Source organism: Acartia tonsa, chromosome 10 (genome assembly GCF_053477335.1).
Source record: "Acartia tonsa isolate MP-2025a chromosome 10, ASM5347733v1, whole genome shotgun sequence".
In the NCBI taxonomy this organism is placed as follows: domain Eukaryota; kingdom Metazoa; phylum Arthropoda; class Copepoda; order Calanoida; family Acartiidae; genus Acartia; species Acartia tonsa.
The window spans coordinates 44,231,670-44,248,923 of NC_137269.1; the positions used below are offsets into that span (position 1 = coordinate 44,231,670).

The 17,254-nt window shown below is 32.7% G+C and overlaps 3 long non-coding RNA genes across 3 annotated transcripts; 1 reads left to right on the top strand and 2 right to left on the bottom strand.

The window, feature by feature from the left end:
• Nucleotides 1–2,416: 2,416 nt before the first annotated feature.
• Nucleotides 2,417–17,123, bottom strand: LOC145330123 (uncharacterized). The gene is made up of 3 exons (XR_013883265.1): nucleotides 16,572–17,123; nucleotides 16,183–16,222; nucleotides 2,417–4,257 (listed from the first exon to the last, which is right to left on the bottom strand). It is a non-coding gene; the product is annotated as an uncharacterized LOC145330123 (long non-coding RNA).
• On the top strand, nucleotides 4,655–6,825 carry LOC145330124 (uncharacterized). Its single transcript, XR_013883266.1, has 3 exons — nucleotides 4,655–5,289; nucleotides 5,880–6,002; nucleotides 6,686–6,825. It is a non-coding gene; the product is annotated as an uncharacterized LOC145330124 (long non-coding RNA).
• LOC145330125 (uncharacterized) lies at nucleotides 9,509–12,989 on the bottom strand. Its single transcript, XR_013883267.1, has 3 exons — nucleotides 11,871–12,989; nucleotides 11,235–11,314; nucleotides 9,509–10,598 (listed from the first exon to the last, which is right to left on the bottom strand). It is a non-coding gene; the product is annotated as an uncharacterized LOC145330125 (long non-coding RNA).
• Nucleotides 17,124–17,254: the final 131 nt, after the last annotated feature.

Genomic DNA, 17,254 nt, shown 5'->3' on the forward strand with positions numbered 1-17,254 from the left:
GCCAAGATTTTATGAATATTAAGATTTGCGAGGTTAAGATATCTTCAGGAGGACTACTAAGATTTTGAAGAAAAAAATCTATACAAATTCATACATGCTAATGTCAGGTTGGCAATTCAAAATTTAAAAAAATCCGTACATGTTAAAGTCAGGTCGGTATATAAAATTTTAAAAAATCCGTACAAATACGTACAGGGTGCGCCACATATCTAGGGACTTTTTCTAAATAGTAAACAAATGAACATAAAATCGTCAATTTTAAATATTTTATTAAATTTTAAAAACTGAGGAGCAAATTAGGTATATGACTATTAGATCATTGAATAAAATCGCCGCCAGCATCAATCACCGCCTCTACCCGCCTCCTCAACCGCCGGCAGGCCAAGATCAGAATGTAACTGTCCAAGCTGGCGAAGTTCTCCTTGATAGTGGCAACGAGGGAGGTCTTTATGGTATGGGTACGTCTATTGGTGCATGCTTCAAAGTATCCCAAGGTCCAAAAGTCCATTGAATTAAGATCGGGCTGCTGGGAGGCCCCATTTCCTTAGGAATGTGAGTAACTGCAGGATCCAAATTCACCCAACTTTCAAGCTACCCTTTGACACGGAGGCTCTTATTTGGACCACAGTTGAGCTAGAACGACGTTCTATACCTTTTTGGAAATGGCAGAAAGATTCATCTAGGGTTGTCAGCGCAATTCATAGTCTAAAATGAGTTTTAAGTTCCATATGGGTCTCTGGCGTCGAGAAACGAGAAATTTTCACGATTTTTGACGTTTTTGACATCTCTAAATATGCCACGTTTCACTTTGCCAGAGTACTAAAGCCAAGCCATTTTAGATAAAGAACTGTAGTCTTTTCTAGTGTCTTACTTATGTATCTAACAGTATCCCCAGCAAGTTGCATAACTCAAGCTCATCTACAGATGGGCTGAGGTACGATTTAGTGGGCCCTAGTTGAGAATCCAGATTATACCACCGGCGCACTTCGAATCTGCCTTGTTGAACATAAGCGCGGCCAGCTCGGAGTACGAGTCCATCTTCGCCCAAAGATTTTTTTGTGCTAAAAGGTCATTACCTAAGCTTTTTTATAGTGGGGTCCAACGTCCTGATTGGTCTAGTAGTTTTGACGCTATGGTCATTTTAAAAAAGTCCCTAGATATGTGTACATGCTAATTTCAGGTCAGCATCATAATCTTTTTAAATCTGCATATTTGAATAAATATTAGCCCTAATTTGCGGATCAAATCCGCACATTTTTGGCCACAATGTAGAGATAATTTTTTTTTCAAACTAAAGTTAAATATGGTGGGCAGGGGAATTGAATTTTCCATCTTTCTAGGACATTTTTGTATATGTAGATGAAAGGACAAGTATTTTTTATTTCTGTTTGTTCCTTTAGTGTTTTTATTACAATTTTCGGGTAAAGTCCCTTTTCTCCCTTCAGGGGTGTTTCTCCATATTTTCACAGTAGCTTTTCTCTTATTTTTAGCCCCTGAAGGGAAATCACCTAACCTAAAATAACCTATCAAAACAATATTAAAAAAACTACAATTCGCCCATTATCTTGTTTAATTTAGATTACAAAGTAGTATAAAAATAATTATTTGGCAATTCTAATTTTAGTTTTTAAAAGAAAAATGTAATACAAATTTTGGGGCGGGGTGATTTATCTCAGAAGGGTGGAGGTACCCTCTCTCGAAATAGTTAATAACCTTCCCAGGACCAATGAGAAGCTACCCTGTAAAGGTTAATCCCTGAAAACTTCAGCAATCTATCTAGATAAAGAGATGAGAAAATCTTAAAAATCTAGGAATCGAGATAGCACCCAAAATAAAAAACAGTTGGACAAAACAATGTATAGATTACAGGGGAATGGCATATATCAAAAGAATCTTCACTAAAATTTCAGCTGTCTATCTTGAATAGGAGCCGAGAAAATCACGTTTTCCCCTTTCTGTGTCTGACGACGGACATTTGGAATTATAGAGTAGCTTCGCTACTAAAAAAAGAATTTATTGACACACAAATCCCTTCACGTCGAGAAATCGAAATTTAATAGAGAAATGTGTGAATCGGACCAAAAATGCGTAAAAAAATATATAGGCAGAAGATAAAGCTATATACCTTTCATCTTATGACAAAAAAAAATCAATTGAACACCGTAAAAATTTATTTTGATACTATTTTACACAAAAAATTTTTGAAAATCAAACCAAACAGACAACGGGGAATATATGAAATAGCTAAAAAAAAACAAGCTAATCTGAGTGCCAGGTTTATCATTAATTATGCTCCATAATGTTGACAAAAAGTATTTTAAAGTGATGCAGAGAAAACTATGTTTCTCAAATTCCTTCATTCGATTTCTAACGGACAGACATATATTAGTGTAGTTTTGCTACTAAAAAAAGGTCATTATTTTGTATTTATTTATTAAATTACTGTTTGGATAACAAAACATAAATCAAAAATTTAAATGATCATATAAGGATGATAACATCAATCCAAGCAATTCAACTAACAAACATTAACAGGCATAGTGTGACTGATCCAATAATTAAAAGAAGAATAGTTATTTATTGCATCACAATGTAGACAGCTTTCTGTGGATATTAAAATGTTAAATTATAATTATCAGTTTTTTAAGTTTTTATTTCATTACTCGTGGAAAATCAATTTTTCAGTATGGCTAGGTATGTTTAAATTTCAATCAGAGGAAAATGTTAAAAAACGGATATTTAATATCAACTTGCTAGTTACTGTTTTACTTTTAAGACTAAATTAATAGAAATGTATATCTTTAAACAATTTAACTTGTGTGTGTTTAAATTAGTGGTGTCAAGCTGCCGAATTTTTGGGTCGGATTCGGACTTTCACACAAATCAATCAAAAAAGTGGATTAATCCAGGGATTGCGGATTCTTGTCTTTTTGCAAATTGCAGATTTTCGGTTCGCGGATTCTAGCAATATTTTTAAAGGTCTTTTTATAAATAAAAAAAGGAATAAATTTACCCGGTATTGGAAAAAATCTAAAGTAGCGCTTTTTTAGAATTTTCTTAGTAGCTTTTCTTCTATTTCTAGCCCCTACTGTGGTCATTTTCTAACCCACACTTAACCTAACATAACCTAGAATAAGCATGAAAAGCTACTATGAAAATAAAATACAAAAAACGTTGACTTTTAACATAAATAAAACATTTATTTACTTAAAATTTTATAAAAAAGGGGGGGGGTGGATGTGCCACTTTTTGAAACCAAAAGTAAAACGTGCATGATTTCAGCACATATACGAGTTACAGCTCTAAAATTCGGCAAAGCAGTTGCTTTAGTGGAGAACAATATGGAACTGTGAAGAATCTCTTTCCCGCCAAATTTATGTTTTGCCTTTTCTCACCATAATAGACAATTTCTTATTCATCTGAGATAAACTTTTTTTTCATATAAATTTCCCTTGACACTTTCAAACATGTCAATATTAAAAAAAATGTAAGTAAAAATATAAGGGAAATTCAAAAAAAAGTTTATCTAGCTCAGATGATTGAGAACTGTCTAATTTAGCGGGAAACAGCAGTTTTCGGAGGGAGCAGCGGTTCCGCCGCCGTTTCTTCACAGTTCCATATTGTTTTCCAAAAAAAATTTTATGGGCTGAGATCATGTGCGTTTTATTTTTGGTTTCAAAAGACGCACATCCCCCCCCCCCCTTTTATGTGCTACAAAAGGCATAAAAATCAACAATCCTAATCCACAAATTAAATTGCAAATTTGGATTCTGGGTCCGAAAATTGGCCGGAATGCGGATTTTTTTATTTGGATTGACACCCATAGTTCAAATGCACAATAAATTTATCTGTTCATTAATGCTGAAGAGTATACAACAATCTTAATTATAATTAGGGGGAAGGAATAAACCATTTTTTTATCTTAATTTAACAAGAAGCTAGGACTTGCGGTTAGATGCAACAGTTGCATTAATAGGTATATTCTTTTTAAAATTCTGCATTACAATACATAAATATAAATAAGATTTAAAAAAGCTAAATTGTACCTACTAGGTAATATATGTTTTATTATTCCAACTCCAAGTGGGGAGGCAAAATTTTGCAAGAAAAGACAAAAAAATGCAGCAGAAATTATGTTTTTATGCAGCAGCAGCGTCTACGCTTCCATTCCCTTATAGTTCTAATTTCAGTGCTGAAACTCTTTTGTTGGTTAAGTTCCGTTGACTACATGACAACTTTTTCTCTTTTTCTTCCATCCTACGAAAAAAATAAATTTATTAACGTTTACCGAAGGTTTCAGATCGTTTACTTTTTAAACAGCCTTTAGAAGACATAATATCACTTCAATTTAATTTAGTGCTGATTTTAATGCCTAGTTTTTTTGCCAATATCCAGCTGAATTGCCATGCATGGCAAACTCCTAATAGGTACATCTTAAACGAAGCAGAAAAAATATAGATAATGTAATATATAGACAATTTCCATGGATATTAAAATGAAAAATTGTAATGTATGCTGGATTAGAGCGGTTTCGGAAAAAAAACTAAAGTCATGTATTTTAATATCAAAGTTACGTAGTGTTTTTAATAATTAAGGAGAGGGGGGGGAAGCATATGCTTTTTCTTAGGACTGAGAGGATAGGTTATTAAAGGGCGAATATAGGTTCGATATGATATGAGCTTATTTCAATCATGCAATTATATAGATTACAAATAACTTAAAGATATTGACATATTTAACTGTATAAGTCCGTATATAGCCAAAAACCGGGCCGATTCGTGGATATAATCATGTCATTTCGCGTAACCATTGTGGTTCCCTAAGAAATCCAAACACCATTGCATCACACCAGGATGCTGCGAATGTTGTATCTAAATACTATTGTTTAATTCTCGTCCCAATAAAGACAAAAGGATTTGGCGATGGGTTGTGTTCAATTTCTTTCTAGACAATATTCCCCAACAAGAATATTCAAAAATAATACTGATTTTAAAAAAAAAATCTTGACAGGAGAAAATTTAAGATTTAATGTCTTCAAATACGCATTTTAAAGAATTACGTCATTGGTAATTTTCAGCAGACAAAAACAATTAACATATGTTTTTTATTTACATTTTTAAATCAATGAATTCCTTTCCTTCCAAGTTCAACGCAAAATGTATGAAGTGTGTGTTTGTGTTTATATGTGTCTGACTCTGAAAGCCGAATTAGAATTTTATTGTTTACGTAAGTGCTAGCAAAATATTTAGTGCGACAACTGTAAGGAAAAATTAAGAAAAAACTACAAAGGTACGTGCGATTTTTAGCGGTTTTTATTTATAAGCAAAAATATAAAAAAAATAGGTGGGGGGGGGGGGGGGGGCATTACCAACCATTTTTAATTTTAAATTCGGGGGATGAGAGTTAAACTTCTGTAGTAATTTTAAAATTTTGTGCTTCGCTAATTTATATAATTTCCAGTATGGCTTCGAAACGATATCATCCAAAAAACTTTCCACGAATATTAAAATAAAGATCATTGGCCCCTCTGGGCTAACGTAACTTGTTTTAACCAAATGATTTTTCATTTGTATATCCGCAGAAAGCTGTTTATAATAAGATGGGATAATAGTTGTTTATAGCATCGTATTATAAACAGCTTGGTACGAATTTTAAAAGGTACAATTATTAAAGATTAAAAACTATTTTATGTAGCCTCCTACCCTATAACCTAACCTATTTTTTTTTAAATTATCGTTCTCGGGGTGGAGTGGGTGGGGGAGGGGGAATACCAAAATTTTTAAAATGTCTTTATTTTCTATGACTACTGTACATCTGCTATAAAATTTCATCCTTATTATTGCTGCGCTTCTTATGGACCTAATCACCCTTATTATCAGGAAGATTGTAATGATGTAAGAGTTGGAGGTTCATTGGAAAGACAAGTCTGTGCTGAAGCTCGCCATGAAGGTGCTGGAAATTGAGAAGAATGGTTACCATGGATCCATGTCATCCTTGTCAAGGTATGTACAGTGGATGAGACAATGAAAAAACGCAGCTTTAGATTCTACCCAGTACCCGGTATAATTTAATCCCTTAATTTATTTTTTTTAAAGTCTTTTCTCGTATTCATTTGAATCCGGTGGATAGGAACCGGTTCTCATCCATACGAAAAAACTATGTCTAGCATCGTATTATATCCAGCTTTCTACGAATATAAAAATGTACAATTATAAGATTAAAACAAGTTTTTTTTAGCCCCGAGGTGCATTCTATATCAGCGGAAAGCCGTTTATAATACGCTGAAAGAAATAACTATTAAAATATTGCTAGAATCTGGAATCTGGAAACCGTCAAAAAATAAGAATCCGGAATCCGCGGGGAATCTGTTCTATTTTTGGACAGATTCTTACAAGAATCCGAATCCGGTCCAAAATTCTTAACCAAACAGGGGTAAGAGGTCCGACTTTTGTAGGGTTAAAAGACAGCTTTCCGTGGATAGTAATATAAAGAAAAAAACATAAAATCTTTTGCATTTTCAATGCATTGTTCCAAAGGCCCGCCCATAGTTATTAGTTATTTAAGGCCTCTAAGAATCAGCGAGTAGCTTTGAAAATAATATATAAATATTTTTCTGTTGATATAATCGATCCCAGGACTATTTTACCGTGAACTGCACCAATTCCATTACATTTATTTTGTTTAGATTGAGATGTTGCGAAGACAAGCTGTGACGTTATGTTAGCCAATCCTTGCCATCTCTAGTCTCTTCATACATCATCATATTCAATCTGCATTAAACAATTATAAATATGTATTTGCAATAAAATAATAATATAATACTAAGCTTGCTCTATTTATATGTGTCTACTCTATTACTAATGGTATGAAAGTCCACCTTTTCTTTTAGTTTCACTGATATTAGACAGAAACCAGTATCTCTGAACCAAATCTTGCTACTGAAGTGCATGATTAGGCCAAACAACCCTTTGATTGCACGACCTTTGAGAAGTATTTAGTGCATGGTAATGAGTTGCGCCTGTTTTGGGCAAGACATTCCCCATTCTCTAACTATTTATGTTGCACACCTGACATAGCAGCAGTAGGAACCATTTTTACGTCTTTAGTTATGACATGGTGTCCGGCTGAGATTCAAACCTATCACCTTCCTGACAACAAGCGAATGCAACACATGTTACGCAACAGTTGCGTGTTTTGATTATACAGAAACTTTGTTTACAGCATTATACCTTGATCATTATTCTAAAAACCAGTCCAGAATGTATCGGGATGAGAAACAACCACACTATGATAAAAAGTGTTCCTTTCCCTTAAATTATGTCTTGACCACCTTCCCTAATTATTAAAAAAGAGGGTCTGTTTGTAATAACCAAAAGATCTGATTTAAATTTACAGAGATTCTTGGGTGAAACCAATTTTAACACATGACCAAGTAAAGTTGGTCTCACAATTATTAATAAAATGTAGTTTTTAGGTATATAACGTATTTATCATTTTCAAGCAACATAACATTAATGTTTTTTTCCTAATTGAGGCTCATCTATTTTAAGCCGGTTGGTCAATCTGTAACAAATTCCTTTGATAGAAAAGGGGACTGTACACAAATGAGATTCACATTCTAAAAGAGAAAAGCTTTATTATTGAAAATCTTGGACAGACATATGGACAAAAAAAATGAAAATCAGTAAAAGTAATATGGAGTAGCTTTGCATTTAATTAGTGTGATTGATGTTCTTAAGTAATCTTTTATTAAATACTCTAAGCATTGATTTTCACAATGTTTCACACTTCATTGCACTTCATGGAACTACCCCTTTAATATAAGCTTTATTCTTTATTTCTTTTTATAGTTTCAGATATTTAAATTGAGAGGCTTTATTATTGTGTAGACCTGTAGGTGCATGTATAGGAATGAGAAACAAACATGTAAAGAAAAAGTGGTGCTTTATCTAAAACTAGCGGCACTTTAAATGTTTTTTTTTATATTTAAAATATGGCTATATTGCGTTTCACGTTTATTTTTCGTTGAACTCTCTGTCTAAAATTGAGAAATTTAAAAAAAAATTTAATTTCTCTAGAGAGGGTGGTGGTACCCTCCCCAAAAATAGTTATAAATCTTCCCCGGACATATGAGAATCTACCCTGTTAAGGAGAACCCGATCGGTTCAGCGGTGAGCGAGAACCTTCGGTACAAACATCTAATAACATACAAACATCCTGTTACTTTATTATAAGGATTAAGTTTTACTTCTGAAACTCTCCCTTCCCTTATATTCGTTTTCTTTCACAACAATCTTTGGCGAAATCAAGCATAACAAACACCCATGGCCAATTTAAGGAGAAAAATGTAAATTTTTCGGTTGATTGATATGAACAAGCATGTTCAAGGGGGGGGGGGGGGAGTTTTGACACATTTGCGTAAACCTGGCACCTAGGCTTTATCTTTGGACTGAGAGGATAGAGTATTAATGATAAAATCATTCCTATATGATGAATTTCACGAAGTTTTAAGATTTTTTGGAGCTCCAGGCCTCCAGGTGGTCTCTGTACAGGTAAAAATGAAAATAAAAAAAATTTTTTAAGATACAAATCAACTTATAAAACAAAATATGCATCTTTTTTCTTCTAATATGTGAATAATATTAAAAAAGATGCATATTTTGTTTTATAAGTTGACCTGTAACTAAAAAAAAAAATTTTTTTTTCTTTTTTACCTGTACAGAGACCACCTGGAGGTCTAGAGCTCCGGAACCTGGAGGCCTATCCAAAAAATCTTAAAACTTTGTGAAATTCATCATATAAGAATGATTTTATCACTAATAACCTATCCTCTCAGTTCAAAGATAAAGCCTAGGTGCCAGGTTTACGCAAATGTGTCAAAACTTCCCCCCCCCCCTTATTTAAGATATCAAAAATGATAATTTTTAATAAGGTGATAGGTTTGAATATCGAATTAAAGATGTTAGTTCTCACTGCTGTACTGTATCAGGTGGGAGACACAACAAATAAAAAAGCAGTCCGACCGTAATGGATGTATTAGTTAGTTATGTTCCTTTATGATGGGAATGTTAACAGGAATGAGAATTTTCAGCAATCTATCTTTAAGCAGGAGCCGAAAAATCACGTTTTCTAAAAAAACTTTCATATGGACAGACTGACATTTCAAATTTTAGAGTAGCTACGCTATTACGAAGAACACCTTCCCCCTTTAAGTAAAATAAGACACACCAACTACAAAAGTTTTAAAATGTTTAGCATTTATTAGTTAATTTAATAGCATAACATAACAATAACAAATATCATGTGTACTAAAGTTTTAATTTGACAAAAATATTATAAAAGTATAACAATGTAAAAGGCAAATTGCTTCGCCCCTAGATGCATATTCATCACATTTAAAGAAGGGGAGGGTCAGGTTTGTCAATCACCATAAATCATTTTTGAAGGAAACAAAAATTTTGCGGAGAATATTTATTCTAGAACCCAGCAATCTGTTGTTGGGTGACAACATCCATAAAAGCTAAGCTCTGAAACCGTAGTACAAAAGGTCATTGACTCATGTAGAGAGTCAGTACTGAATAATTAGAATATAAATGGATAAGAGTCGAAGCAAAATTATAAGTAAAGGGGGGGGGGGGGGGGGGTGACTCATCACACGACAAACCAGCAATTTTATTTTGGGTGCTACTCCCTTAGTTTAGAGAATTGGGTAAAATTTTTTTGGTTGTGTCACTAATTACCCCAAGTTTTGGTATCCCGCCGTTATCCACCGCCAAAAAAATAACATTGATTCCAAATTGCCTAATTTGGCGAGAAATGCAATAAAAAAAATTTTTGGGTGGTGGCGGAAAATGGCGGCGAAAGGCAGGAGTGGTGGTCAGACCGCCGTTTTTTTTTAAAGATACCATAACTTGGGGTAATAAGTGACACAACCAAAAAGATTTTACCCAAATATCTCTAAAACTAAGGGAACTTAGCACCCAAAATAAAATTGCTGGTATGTCGTGTGACGAGTCACCACATTCCCTCCCCCCCTTTGTTGAAAAATTGCTTGATGCAGGATAATGTTTGAGGACATACTTACATTTTAAGGACTTGATTATAGAGTTGCTTCGCTTATAATATTGTACTTTATTGTCCAAGGAATCAGTAAACCAATAGTCAGATCAATTGGATAATTACTAATTAGGTCAAATAAAATTTTTTTGTTAAAAAAGTGAAAAAATGTTGAAAAAGGACTTATGGACATTCTGGTAACGATTAAAGAGTTGCTACGCTTTTTAAATTCTACCTAACTGCTAAAGGGATCAACCATACAAAATTTTAAATCGATAGGACAATTATAACTTGCCTAAATTAACGAAAAAGCTATCCGTCACGGACGGACAGACCGACCCTAATTATAGAAAAGCTTTGTTTTTAAAAAAAACCTGTGGAGTGAGAATTTCTACCCTAATTTTACTATTTTTATCTTTATACAAAAGTAACAGGATCTGTGTCTGTATGTTTGTCTGCTAGGATCTCGTAAACTTCTTTACCAATTATAGTTCAACTTTCAGTGACACAGTTGCAAGAATTAGTCTGTCTTCATGGTATTCCTGAAAAATATAAAATTCTTCATAATAAAAAAATGCACGTTTTTTTTAAAGGGCTTGATACCCGCCTTAAACCAAAATTGAGTGAAGTATGATACAGGCATCATGGTGGTGTTAGTTTATTGTCAGAGGGGTGGATTCACCTTCCTATATGTCCAACCTCTCCCACACATACTAAAGAGTCAAATTAGCACCAATTAATTTTCAAAATTATCTCTAATTCTTGAAATTACAAGCAAAAATATTTTTTTCCTTCTTCCATAAATTGAAGTGAAAGTAACGTTTTTCTATAGTGAGGCTTTACTATACTCATGATCTGATTGTACATTCGGACGTAACACCTAGCTATTTTTGCTAATTTAGGATGGTTAACATTGTGCTATTGATTTTAAACTTTTTTAAAACATAGCAAATCTAATATTGATAACAAAAAATCCTAGGTTAATTTTAGAGCAATGATTGCTAGAACAAAAAGGTACTATATTTAAAGCAAAGCATCTCTTCAATCAAGTCCTAAAATTCAAATATGTCCTATAACATAATCCTTTTGTGTATTTACACAGTTTTGCTAGTTATTGGTATCCTGCCAGTCAAAGTCAGAGACATTTATTCATCTCTTATTAAAAGTAAGAAGTATACCTGAGATTATATTATTCCAAGTTAATATTCTTGGTAATTTGCAAAGGTGGTGTTTAAATACATCAGCATCGACATGTAACCTTTAAAAAAAATTATTTTTTTAAACAATAAACTGTTTCCAGGGTATATTTTCAACCGGTGAAACTTAAAAGTTAAGCACGTATTGTAATATGGAAACTAAATCTTTAAATAAAATAGTAAAATAAACAAGTATGAAAACATCCATAAGTAGAGAAGGACAAACATATTAAAAATTTCAACTAATAACAAAATAAGTTCACCAAAATTATGCCATAGCAAGAAAAAAAGGGACAGTATATATTAAAATCAAAAGAATATAATGAAATCTTTAAAAAATAAGGTTTATGTCTGTGAAAAGACTATAATTGCATGTCATAAATCTTCACTGAAAATTTCAGCTGTCTATCAATCACAAGACCTTTAAAAAACCTTATAATTCATGACCAATAGACAGAAAGGCAAAAAAATGACTAGATGTGCCTTTGTCATACATAGGAATAGCTGTATATCTTCATTAGCAGCCGAGAAAATCAAATTTACCCCATTACGTCTCAGACGAACATAGTGAATTTTAGAGTAGCTTCGCTACTAAAAAAAATCCTCCCTTATTATTACCTGTATTTATATGTAAATTGTTGAACTTTATTTTTAAGGTTTTTTAGACTTCAACAACTTGAAACATTTTCACCTGAAATTAAAAAAAATATTCTTTAATTAAGTTTTAAACACTTGAGGTCTAAGCCAACTTCAATATCTGAATAATATTTAAAGTAAACATCTTTTCAGTGGCGTGCACAGCATTTGTCGTTCATTTTAAACCAAAATCGAGCAGTGGGTGTTTTACTGACAAGAGGATGAAAATGCTAGAAAAAATATTAAGTTGGGAAAATATACTGAAACAAGGATGACAACATCCATAAAAGAGAAGCACTGAAACGGTAGGACAAACGGACATTTACACCTGTATAGTGTCAGAACTAAATAATCAATAAATATAAATGTATTAGATTCGAAGCAAAATTGTAAGTAAATTTGTTGAAAAACTGCTTGATAGAGGTGAATGATTATGGACATACTTACATTTTAGGACTTGATTATAGAGTTGCTTCGCTTATAACATTATACTTTGTTGTCCCAGGAATCAATATACCAAAAATCAGATCAATCGGATGATTAGATCACATAAAAATTTGTTGTTAAAAAAGTAAAAAAAATCTACATGTTTAAAATGGACGTACGGACATTCTGGTAATGCGTATAGAGTTGCTATGCTATCTAAATCGTACCTTAATACTATAGGAATCTCCATGTAAAGTTTGAAATTGATATGACAATTTTAACATGCCTAAATTAACGAAAAGAGCCATCTGTCTGTAACGGACGTACGGACGTATGGACGGACGGACTGACCCTAATTATAAAAAAGCTTCGCTTTTAAAAAGTATAAGCATAAGATTAGAACAAAATTATCAAAAGTGCAAGAACGACGATACAAATATCTAAGGTATTGGGGGGGGGGGGGGGGGTTAAGAGGAGTAGCAAGAAATTAGATAAATTAGACAGGGAGAGGTTAATCAAATAAGAAAAAGGGGATGTTGAAGGGGTAAAGCTCCTTACACCACAATACCCGTAAAATTAATTGCAACTTCAAAATGAGGTAAATAGAAATATGAAGTTAATAAAAACAAAGCTACTATTCCAAACGAAATAATGAAAGCATAACAGCAGTATATTTACAAGACAATATACAATAATAAAGAATAAATAATTTTCAAAATAACTGTTGAATATCCTGCCGCAACCAGTTGTTATGAAATACTACGTTACAGAGAGTCGCTATGGTTTGTTTGTTATTGAAATCAGCTGACATATACGCACAGGGGTAAATAATTGCATTAAAAATACGTTTAGTAATGAATATTTATCCAAGTTTTTACGCGGTGGAATGTGTGACGTGTCTATGACGTCACACCTCTTGACGATTTTTTGTTATTTGATTATTTACATATAAAATTAACCGAATTAATATTTTTATGATCTTAAAAGATGCATGCAAATGTATTAAGTAAATGAACATAAGAAAAATAGTCAAAAAAAGGTCTTGTAAAGGGCTAAAATAAACGATTTTGTTGGCAATCTCATTTCTTATATGTTGAAGCAAACCAGAAAATTGAAAATTCTACTAAAGGATTTTTTTGAATTTTAAAATTTGGCATAGATATTCTAAAAGTATGTAATGGCACCTTTCATATAAGCTCATATCATATCCAACCTATATTCGCCCTTTAAAGATAAAATCATTCTACTTCTTATATACCTAATGATATAAAAAAATTCTTATTGGTCAATTTGGAATCATTTGAGACCATGTTATTTTTTTCAAAAATTTTTCCCTTTTTATAAATGTTTAACTTAAATTCAGTACTTCTCCTGTGCTTTTAAAGATATTGTAACAAATCTTTAACATGGGTCAGAAAAAAAAGATAACATAAAAAACGATGATATGACCGCCATTCAATTTTTTTATTGCGTTTCTCGCCAAATTAAGCCATTTGGAATCATTTAACACCATGTTGTTCTTTTTTGGCGGCAGCGGAAACTGACGTTGAATGGCAGGAGTTGTGGTCCCGACGCTATTTTTTATTCAAATATTTCTTACTGAACAACCTAAACAGATTTTGTTTCAATAACTTTTAAAGCACAGGAGAAGCACTGAATTAACGGAGGCAGGGTTGCTTGTAAGGGAAATTTTTTTGAAAAAATAACATGGTCTCAATTGATTCCAAATTGCCTAATTAGGCGAGAAATGCAATAAATTTTTTATTTAAATATTTTTTACTGAACAACCTTAAAAGATTTATTTCATTACTTTTATATAAAGTAATAAGCTTTTTTGTCTAACCACTGACCCAATATGGTCCTCCTTTACAGTGAAGCCTCAAATAGGTGTCGGGATGGTTTTAGACTATTTGTCTTCCACCTCCTTACCCCTTTGAAGACAGAGTCCCCTAGATACCAGGGGCGCAGCCACTAGTATCATTAAAAGCATAGGAGATGTACTGAATTTAAGTAAAGCCTAAATAACCGAGAATTTGAAAAAAATCAACCCGCAGGGTTGATTGTAAGGGGAAATTGAAAAAAAAATTATATGGTGTCAAATGATTCCAAATTGCCTAATTTTGCGAGAAATGCAATAAATTTTTTTTGCGGCTGCGGAAAATGGTGGGAGCGACGGTCCTGTCGCCGTTCTTTTTTAAAGATACCAAAACTTGGGGTAATTAGTGACACAACCAAAAAGATTATACCTAGCCAAATTCCAATTATCTCAAAAACTAAGGAAGTAGCACCCAAAATAAAATTGCTGGTTTGTCGTGGCATGAGTCACCACATCTTCCCCCCCCCCCCCCCCCTTATAAGACAACATAAACATCTTTATAGATATTATTTACATATTTGAATAAAAATTACAATCGGCCTCCAGGTTCAGGTGCTGCAGGCCTTCAGGTGGTCTCTGTACAGTTAAAAAAATCAAAAGCACTTACTTTTTTTTAGATGTTATTAACATATTTGAAAAAAAATTAAATAGACCTCCAGGTTTAGGAGCTGAAGGCCTCTAAGAAGACTCTGGACAGACCCTAGCAAATGTTATCCTCAAATAACCGTCAAAATTAGCTGATTTTGTTTGTTTTGTTGCCAAAATTGTAAGTCTTTTAATGATAGCCCTTGTTATGATCAAAATCTTTTAAAATCGTTTTTTGATTCATTATCTACTCTTCAAACAAATTAAGGAAGGTAGGTATATAAAGTCAAATTAAAAAACAAAAAAAATTTTCCCCGAGGGGGGACCCTCCCCCTTTTTTAAAGAAAATCGAAATTGACATATTGCTGAAAAAAGCTACCAGGACACTTTTTTTGTATCAATATTCAATAGTCATAATATCATAAAAGAAATGAGTTAGAATAGTGCGCCAAAATTTTTTGCATTTTGAGTCGGTCTAACTCTAACCTGGAGGCCTGCCGCACCTGAAGTTGGAGCCCTATCCAAAATATCTTAAAACTTAGGGAAAATCTTTATATAAGAATGATTTTATCTCTAATAACCTATCCTCTCAGTCCAAAGATAAAGCCTAAGCACACTATTTTCTCAAATGTTTCAAAACTCCCCCCCCCCCTACCAATACCAGGTTTGTTAGCCAGGGAAAACAAACAAAACTGCAATTAATCTTTAATTTTTTCATTTTACTATCAGCGGAAATAGGATACGTTAAATAACTAATAAAAATTGTATAAAATTTTATTATTAGCTGAAAAAAATTAGGTATTCCTATGAATGGAATAATTTAATATCTGAATATAAATAACATTAGCACTTTGTGCCATAGTTCATAGCCCTTGTTAAAAGCGAAGTTTTTCTATAATTTGGGTCAGTCTGTCCGTCTGTAATGTTAGCTTTTACCGTGGAACAGTTAGCTCATATTGTTTATGTAGACATGTTGTAATTGTCCTATCAATTTTAAACTTTGAATTGAGATTCCTGTAGTACTTAGGTACGATTTAGGAAGCGTAGCAACTCCACAATTGTTACCAGAATGTCAGTACATTTATTATTTTATTATTGATGTTTAGCTTTCTACAACAAATTTTTAAGTGATTTAATTATCCTGTATTTCAAAAGTTTTAAAAATTACCTACACTTTTGTTAGGTAGGTATGTCTTATACATTTATATTCTGATTATTCAGTTTTGTCACACTTTATGTGTTCATGTACGTTTGTCCTACTGTTTCAGAGCATTGCTTTAATGGATGTTGTCATCCACGTTTTTAACACATTAGATTACATAAAAATAACTAATACGTTTGTTTCCCACCTTCCCCCCGTCAGAATAAAATAGATGTGGGGGGAAGATAAAAAATAATAAAAATTACCGTTTCACGGGTTCTTGCCGACTCCAATCTTGAACTCAACCTTAATATTTAAATATGTTAAAATATTAAACCAAAGAAAAATAAACACAGCCGAATCTTCCTGATTATAGTTCCTTCTACTTTTTTTCAATATATTTAAAATCAAAGAAGGGAGGGATGGATTCTATGCTAGACCAAGTGCTTTGAGTGAAACCGCCTTTGAATCTATATTTTAAAAGTTCAAAGTGCAGAGAGAGAAGAAAGTTTAGGTGTACATATATATTAAGTTTTATTTATTTCAATCGAGAAGTATATGTACTTTTTACATCATTTTATTTCTGAATGCTGCGTCCCTAGCTTCAAGATTTAAAATTGTTGAAATCACTTTCCCTATGAAACCAATAATTTACCTGTCCTGTTAAGTTCCTTGCCTTTTTCTTCATAATTTAAAATTTATGTTTTCATGACTACTTGCCATTTTATAAAAATCTGAAACATGCATTATTGTTTAAAGTATTATAATTAACTAGTGGGGCTACGTCCCTAACATCTAGGGCTCTGTATTTAAAGGGTTAGAGAGGAGCTATAAAAAGAGCTGAAAACCATCCCAAGACCTAAATAAGAAAATAAAATAGCCTAAAACCATCCACAGGACCAATTTAAAGCCTACTTAAATTAGAGTACCCAATCGGTTCATGCAGTAGTTATTGAGATTTTAGGCTTCAAACAAAAACCCTCACTACTTTATTTTGGTTTAATTATGTTCCTGAAAAACATTTACTAATTGAAAAAAGTTTTGGTTGTTACTTGAATAATGACATAAAACCCCTCTAATCGAGGGGTATCATAAGTTTCGGGTAAGCTTCGCGCATTTCCCTGTGCACGCCACTGCACAGGAACTTGTAGCTAACTTGTAGAAAATAAATTATTTTTTGTTCCAACCTAACTCAAAATCTATTATATACCAAAATATAAAAATAAATAAATCCTACTAATAAATCTTTAAATGTACTTTTACTTTTACTTCAAATTTTGATGCGCATCTTTTAAAAAAAGGATATCCAAGACTGCACCGGCAGAAAACAATTTTTAT